The sequence below is a fragment of the Chaetura pelagica genome, unplaced genomic scaffold (assembly GCF_000747805.2).
Source record: "Chaetura pelagica isolate M959 unplaced genomic scaffold, ChaPel_1.0 scaffold243, whole genome shotgun sequence".
In the NCBI taxonomy this organism is placed as follows: Eukaryota; Metazoa; Chordata; class Aves; order Apodiformes; family Apodidae; genus Chaetura; species Chaetura pelagica.
This window is the reverse complement of record NW_009952712.1, coordinates 1,292,903-1,301,384: the sequence shown is the minus strand read 5'-3', so window position 1 is coordinate 1,301,384 and position 8,482 is coordinate 1,292,903.

The window sequence follows — 8,482 nt, the reverse complement described above, 5'->3', positions numbered from 1 at the left end:
CCAAGGGACCTGACTGGTTAACTCAGGGACTATGTGGCAATGAATTCTGACTCTACTTACACACGCCTGCTATGACATAACACCACTGCACCATCCTCGTGCCTAAAAAAAATTGCAACATCTCAAATGCTTGTAATTCAGAGAAGGCTCATTTTGCCTCAGAGAGCCTGGTAACTCTGGAACCCAGATGGAAAGCTGGAGGAGCAAGGTGCTCTTTGAGTCTGGGTTCCTCCTGCATGTAGGGGAGGTTTAGATTGGATGCCAGGAAGAATTTCTTCACTGAAAGGGCTGTCAGGGCAGGGGGGGAGTCCCCATCCCTGGAGGGATCTCCAAGCCCTGGAGATGTGGTGCTGAGGGACACGGGGCAGGGGTGGCCTGGGCAGGGCTGGGGGAATGGTTGGACTGGATGGTCTTACAGGTCTTTTCCAAACAAAACGAGTCTATGATTCTATGGAAATGATGCATTACATAAAATCTTACCTGGATGGTCTTAACGGGCTTTCACCCTGCGACCCCGCGGCTCCATGACCCTGCAGGGGAAGCAGCTCTGGAGCCACCAGCTGAGGCCAAGCCCTGGGCTGGGGGCTGGTGACACCCCCTCTCCTTCTGGCCCTGTCCCCACCACCAGCTGTGCTGGCAGAGAAGGAGCAGGGCAGGGATTCACAGCGTTCCCCCTTCCGCTGCATCCCCGGCGTTCCTGAGCGGATGGGGCTGGGGGCTCTGCTGGGGGGACCTGCTCCTTGCTCTGAGCCCCCTGGGGGAAGTGACACGGAGAGCAGAGCAGCAGCAGGCAGAGCAAGGCACGAAGAGAACTTGGCTGCTGACAGGGGTGGCTGAGGGTGAGGATGGAGAAGAGCCAGGGTGCAAGGACCCGGGGCAGGTCCCTGCCTCCCCAGACCCTCCAGCCCAGCTCCCTCCTTCTTTCCAGGCTGGGCAATAATTAGATATCAAATTGAAGTGTCATTGAAAAAACGAGACCTAACATAGGCAGAATGTTGGGAAGCCCCTGGAGGTGTTACCCTTCAGACAGGAATCCAAATCCTAACAGAGAGTCACCAAGGGACCTGACTGGTTAACTCAGGGACTATGTGGCAATGAATTCTGACTCTACTTACACACGCCTGCTATGACATAACACCACTGCACCATCCTCGTGCCTAAAAAAAATTGCAACATCTCAAATGCTTGTAATTCAGAGAGCTTGCAAGTGTGCACAGAGCTTCACACCTCCCTCTTGGTTTTCCCAGTTCAGCCTCTCCAGAAGAGAAACCCCTTTCCTTGCAGCCTGCCCCTGAGACAGCTCCAGTTGCTATTTTCAAGACCCACGGGGAGGAAAAATGACAGATGAGCTGGTTTTCCCACCTGTGGGATTCACAGGGAGGAAGCAATCTCTGTCCTTTATACATCAGCAAATACTGCAAGATTTTGTAATTATTTTTTTTTACTTTGTTGCTTTGTGCATGTTTTGAAATCTAGCTCGATAGCTGAGAATATTTAGGCATTACATTTGCATTTAGAAATCTAATAAACATGACTAATAAATAACCACTAAGAAAACAGGACCTGCCATCTGGATGATGTGGCCAACTCTAAATATGAAACACAAAGCTCTGAATATGGCACTGAAAAAAAAATCACAGCAGATAAATTATGTTGCAAGGAGGAAATAAATGAAAATACATCATGTCAAATACTGTTATAATGCAAATCTCCACACAGACAGAGCATACTCGTTGGGCAAGCCCTTCCCCAGGGGTTAGTTACCCAATCAAGACCCTACACGTTTACCTCAGTCTTTTCTGTGAAGGGGCAGGGGGTGAAACTGTTCTTGTGAGCAGCTGTAACCCCCCTCTCTGCCAGCTGCCTGTTCTGCAGTGCAGTCAGCTCCCAGGCTTCCATTTTCTCTTTCTAAAATACACTGATATTGGTTTAGATTCAGATCACAGAACCTTTTCCACTATTTTTGTACCTTTACGACTGTTGCTCCTGAGCTCTGCAGAACCAGAATGCTGCTGCAGTTCTGGTATAAAACTTCCTGATGTGACAGCCATGCTGGCAGTGGATCATTATTTCTCTGGCATTAATGAAACTCTCAGATACACTGCATTTGTTCTGCTGAGACCAGAGGATAATGGTCAGAGACTGAAAAGTGAAGAATTTGGATTATATTTTCAAAGCTGAAACCACTACGACTGGAAATGTCTTTGAGGTTTTTGTGGAAAAATCCTCTCTGCTCACTGCCTCTCCCAGCCCTGGGTCCTTGGCTTTCTAGAATATCCTCCCCAGGAACATTTCCAAGCCCCCTCTTTCCAGTGATTCTCGGGCCACCAGTGTGGGCTGGACTTACTGGAGGGGCAGAGAGGGCAACACAGTCCCCCAGCCCCACCAACCAGCAGCAGAAATCCTGTTGCTCCATCTCTTCTCTTTCTGTACCATGGGCATGTTCAGCTGCTCTCAGAGGCACTTCCATCTCAGGCCAGACCCAGAGCAAAGCAAGACAAGGTGATTAAGTGATGTGCCCACTGCCACAAAGGACTGGAACCAGCAAGTTTTCGCTCCTAGTTACAGAGCTCTGTCTCTGGCAGTCCTGATTTTACAGTGTTGCTATAAATATGGATGAAAGCATCTTGCAAGGACAGAATTTAAATTTCCTCCTGTTTCTTTAGCTCAGCTCATTCAGTAATCCAGAATAGCTCCTTAAAAGTGCCAGCCTGCTGCCACTTTGAGAGCCTGCGCTCCTTTTTTCCCTTTATTACTAACAATACCAGCTAAGAGAGACTCCACCAGAATTGAGAACCCCCTGTTAGGTGGTTTCTGTCATCTGCAATGATTAAATTGTGGTCCTGAGGGATGAACACTGAGAAGGGCCCCTTTCATGCGGGCAGGCTGAGGGCTGCAAAGGAGCCACAGGTGACCCTGCTTCAAAACAGATTCTGGATCTAAAGATCTGGGCAGTGACTTAAGAGGTTTCCAGAAGGCTTTGTCCATGGTCTGCTGGAAGGGCTGTGCTGCAGCATCTCTGCCCACGGCGCCTGCAGCTGCTGGGCAAACAATTCTCACACTACAGCTCAATTAAGTCGAGGATATAAGGGGGAAGATGATCCAAGTAACTCACTGGCCTGCAGGGCAGAGGCAACCCACAGGAGGCTGGGGGGTTTGTCAGTCTTTTCAAACGGACCTGAAGAATTTACAGGGTGGTTTCACCCTGGTTTTTTTTTCCTTTCCATTTTTCCCAGAGTTGTGAGCTGCTCATCAGGCTTCGCAGGCAACACCAGGGAGCACACACAGCCTGCAGTGCACCAGGCTAAGCTAAACCTGTTACCCACAGCTCCAACTGTAACCAAGCAGTGCACCATGCTACAATATTACACCCCAGCCGAGTACAAACCCCTCCGAAGATGCAAAGGAATTAGCTGCAAAGACTTACAAAAAGAGAAGCGTCGCATAAAAGGATCCGTGGTGACTATTAACTTGTTGTCATGCTTCCATTTTAGCTGTAAATACTCAGATGGATGGATAAATGTAAGCTATTTGATTTGTAAAGGCTCTTGCTTCTGAAAGACTGTGGGTTTTGCCACAGGTTTAAGTGCCCAGGCGAGTTTTCAGAACCCCATTTCTGGTTGCTGGTGCTCTCTGCTCTGCTGCTGCTGCTGCAAAATGGGAATTCACATGTTACCAATTACCAGATCTTTGACAAAACAAGTAGCAGTAAGAAAACCCTGTGGTTTTTATGATAATAGTGAGGAGAAGTCAAGTCAAGACTGGATGCCAAGCAGATCAGGGAAGCAGTAACTGGAGCAGCATTACGTGGTCTGGCAAAAGCTGCTGTCATTTTTTTTTATGTTTTCTGGATGAATTCTCAGTTCCTTGCTGAACCAAAACTCAAGGTAGAGATATTCTCCAAATCACAGCAAATTTCATGGAGTTTGAAGCTCAGACGTGAGGTCTTTTGTCTTCAAAAATCTTTCCTGACTTCAAACCAATCCCACTTTGCTGAGGCCCTGGGACCTGCAGTGGACCAGGCATTTGGGAGCAGGGGCTGGGCACGGGGAGCCAGATGCACGGCCATGCACACACACACACACACACACACACACACACACAAAGGGGGTGTGCTAACCCCACTTCTGAAATCAGCCTTGATCTTTCCTCCTCCTGAACAAAGACCTTCCATCACAAACAAACTATACACATGGGAGAACTCATTTCAGCACATCCATCCACACTTCATAGATACAGGCAAGCTTGTCATCTCTGTTGCAACAAGGTGCTTGAGCATCTATTTTTGTCTTCTAGTCTTGGTGCAGTATCACTCTGTCCCCTCTCTGGGCCATGCAGATCACAGTCAATGGTATCTTTATCCTTTCTATGTTACGTGGTTGCAAAAATTGCTGACAGAATCTGCCAATATGCTCCACTCACAACAGCTGGTTGACTGGCACAAAGGTCTTTTGACATCAACACAGACCATCTACTTTAGGGGCTTTTAATGAGGCAGCTACATCGACAATTCCAGCAATGGAAACCTCCCTGACATGAGCTCAGACCAGGGGATCAGTAAAAAGAAGTGGGGTATGTTAAAAGCTGGCTGTGGCCAGGAGTCTAAACAGAGATAACATATGCCTGGAGAAGGTGTGGGTATGCAGATTTGGAACCACAGATTTAGACTCAATTCTTCTTTCAAGTAACATTTTCCTGACAACAGAGCACAAATAGGTCACATCTGCCACAAATGTGCTGTACTTAGCAGCAGTTCCTACAGCATCAATATTATATTTACTCAGTGATTCATCCCCTTCCTCTGTATGTTTATCTAGCTACCCTAACCACATCCAGTTACCAATTACTAGCTAGAACTGGCCTTACAAAACCATGTTCAAGGGACTCTAAACAGCCGAACACAGACTGAGGCTTTGGTGTCACCACTCATTGCCAAACCTTTGCTCAGGAGAATAAATCAATCAGCCCTTTCCTAGAATAATACACCAGTGAGTGACCTAACTACTTGCAATCGAATCTGCATCTCCTCTAACCAAGAAAAACCTTTAGAGGACTCTCAGTTAGGCCTTTAAAAGGGAGGAAGTAGCAGATCTTCACATAGTTGTTATATATGGAAACTGTCAAACAGTTTTCCAGAGGCCATTCAGTGATTGCAGACAACTGTGCAGGTAAAATCTACATATGATTTCCCAGCTCTCCCATTTAAACCCATGAAAATCAAACTGATTTTTTCTTCTGATTTGGGTATCACCTGGATTCTCAGAACCTAATTCTGCTCTCTTCAGTTGATGCCAGTGCAGTTCAGGACAGACTCTGGTCCTGCAACAGGGACTGGTACACACGACTAGGTTAGGCCTTGACTGGAATATCAACCTGTTCTCATTGTTCTGTGCATTTTTTTGCAGGAGTAAGACAGATCAGAAACTCACAGTTTCCAGTACTGGAAGCAAGTGTACACACTCCTTGTCTACTCCCTGTCCTCTTCTGGACCTATGTGTCCAAAATTGTCATTATTCATGGCTTTGTAAGTTCTTTGTGGTGAGACAAATGCCAAAATCCAACTGCCACTCTCCTATCTATCCCTCATCTCCTTTAATCTCTCCCAGGAGTTTGGTCTCCCAGCGTTTTTAGAAGAGGGGTTAAAGTCTGAGGCAGAAGAGCTTCCATGTATAAAGAGAGTTGCATTAGGACTTCACTTGTTTGGGAATTTCTGTTTTGGAGTATTCCCAACACACACGCAGGCCCACATAACAGTCTTTTCCCTTCAGAGACAAATTCAGTCCTAAAAGCTCTGCTGCTGCTATTTAGAACCCAAACCACACACCTTCCTCCTTCAGTCTCTCGCTCTTCCACAGGACCTGCCACCAAGAGCAGGTGACATTTCTCTGAGAGAGAAACAGAGGTGGCTACCTTCAGAACCTGAGGTCAGCTCCAGGAGAACTTCCATGTCCCTCTCCCTGGCTACCTTCCTTCCTACTCCCCTCTGTCCCAGGTCAGAGCACTCCAGCTCACCCTCTGGAGCACCCAGCCCCTCTGCTCCCCCATCTCTCCTTTCCACATGGCTGTGCTGGTTGGTGCTCTGTAAAGAGCACATGTGAAGAAAACGTCTGTGACTCAACTGATCCCCCTCAACTTTCCACAGACTCTGTGAAGACACACCTGGCTCTTCACACCTCTTTGCGTGGGGGTTGGTAACACCTCAAATCATCCAAAAGAAGAACTAACTAGTGTGGGAACAGCTCTTCACCTGATGCACCCTCAGTGGAACTCAGAGTTTCTTACGTCAGCTGAGGATCTGGCTCCCAGCTTCTCCCACATTTAGTCTCACATCTTTGGACTAGTTTATTTAACTCCTTGTGTTCCCTTGTATCTTCCAGCAACTAAAATAACCTTTCTAACCTTCCACATCAGTTCCAGAACCTACACTCAGTGCACCTGCCAAGGTGTTCCTTTTACTCCTTTCTTCCTCTGCTGTTCCTTTTGTATAGATGCAAATGCATCAAGTGGGCAAAGAAAATGACTTTTTTTCTTTTTCTTTTTTTTGGTCAAATGTTTTGAATCGATTGAATCTATTGTAGAATGATGTAAGCCCTGAAAAATGCTGTGGGGTTGTATGAGCCTGTTAACACTTTTAAGTAAACAAACAAAACCTGCTTTCATTTAGACAAATGTCCAGGTCACAGTTGTCAGAACACTGCTGGAAGCTCTTGGGTATTAAAAAACAAAATCTAAATAAGAAGCAGAAGCTACATAAGGAGGAGGGCTCTGTGGGAACCTTCCTGTCTTTGGTCTGACAATCCAAAAAGTGTGTTCTGGTTTCCCCCAGCATCCGGTGCACTCCAGCAAGTTTCTAAATAAAGAGTAAAAACTCCCCTCGGAGCTTCAGCCTCCTTAAAATGGCACATCTCCTCTTTGCTGGCAGAGCTGCAGCTCATGTTAAAGCAAGCCACCCCAGGAACATTCTCCCTAAATGCTACTCTATATATCCTAAATGCTCAGCTCAGAGGTCGCTAAAATAAGCACCTAAAATAACAACTTCAAACACTTGCATCCCTTCAGAAGAGCTGCTTTTTTTTTGTCTTACTCCACTCCATTTCCCTTCAGTGCTCATGAAACAAAGGATGCTCCATACCATGACCAGAGAGAAAGGCTGGATTGCAGCTTGAGGACTCATATAAGTCAATTAGAACCTATTGGCTCCTAATTACAGGATCTGTTATTTACCCCAGTCTGCCTCCCAGTACAAAACACTGGGTGACTGATGCCTTCTGTGTGTGATAAACGCTCATTGAGATACACGTGGAGGCTGAAACCAACAAAGAGTCTGTTTCTTTTTCCTCTACACTGAGCAAGCAGCCTTCAGCTTCCACCAGAACATTTAATCCCCTCTTAGAGCATTTCAGAGATAATGAGGCTGCTGAAAGTCTAACACTCAATTACGGAGAAGGAAATAAGAAGCATGAATATTATAACTGAACAGTCGGATCCATTCACAGAATAGAACACTAAAAAATCATCCTAAGCCAGGGAAATGATATATGGGTCAGCTTAAAAAAAAAACAACCCACAACAGAGACAATGGGAAGCCCAAATCTTACTTTAAATACACATTCAAGCATTTGCATCAGCAATTCCTCCTTCAGCGAGATGAGCACCCAGCTTTTTCACTACCTCTTTCAACACCTCTTGGAAGCTCAGGCCTCCTCAAATGTGTTCTCCTGCTTTACAGGAATTTCTGGCACCAGAAATTGTTTTACTGTGCAGTGCCAGAGCCCCGGGCCAGGCTGCCCAGAGAGGCTGTGGGGTCTGCATCCCTGGAGACATTCCAACCCCCCTGGGCACCTTCAGTGTGATGTGCTCTGCCTGGCAGGGGGGTTGGGCTGGGGGGTCTTTCCAGGTCCCTTCCAGCCCCTGGGATTCTGTGATTCTATGATTCTACCTCTTCCCTTCCCCGGGATCACCTGCACCACAGAGAGCACAACCACTCCCGTAAAGTCCCTCGGGAAATGCAGAAAATCTCTGTAAAAAGTGTCTCCTGTCTCTCATCTTGGGAGCAGCCGGGGCTGGGTACACCCTGGAGGGAGGGAAGAGCTGAAATGATCAGGAAACACCAACACAAACGCCTCAAAGACCCAAGATTTTTGAATAACACCCACACCCCCTTTCCCTCCAACCCCTCCTGCCTGTGCCGGGTCCTGGCGTTCACCAGCACATTCCCCATTGCTTAATTATCGCTGCAAAGCCTGATTAACATGCGCCAAGGGCTCTCTGGCAGGAACGCATTTTAATGAGGCGACTGGAAGGCAACACGAGCAGCAGTTTCTAGGAGGTTACGCCGTGAGTAACAGCAGCAAAGCGCCCAGAGCAGCGCAGGGACAGGGATGAAAAGCAGGAAAAAAAGAACCCCGTTCATTTTAATAGCGTGCTTAATTAGGGAGCGTTGAGGCGCCCTGACGGAGCAGCCACGGCTCCCAGTGGGTGC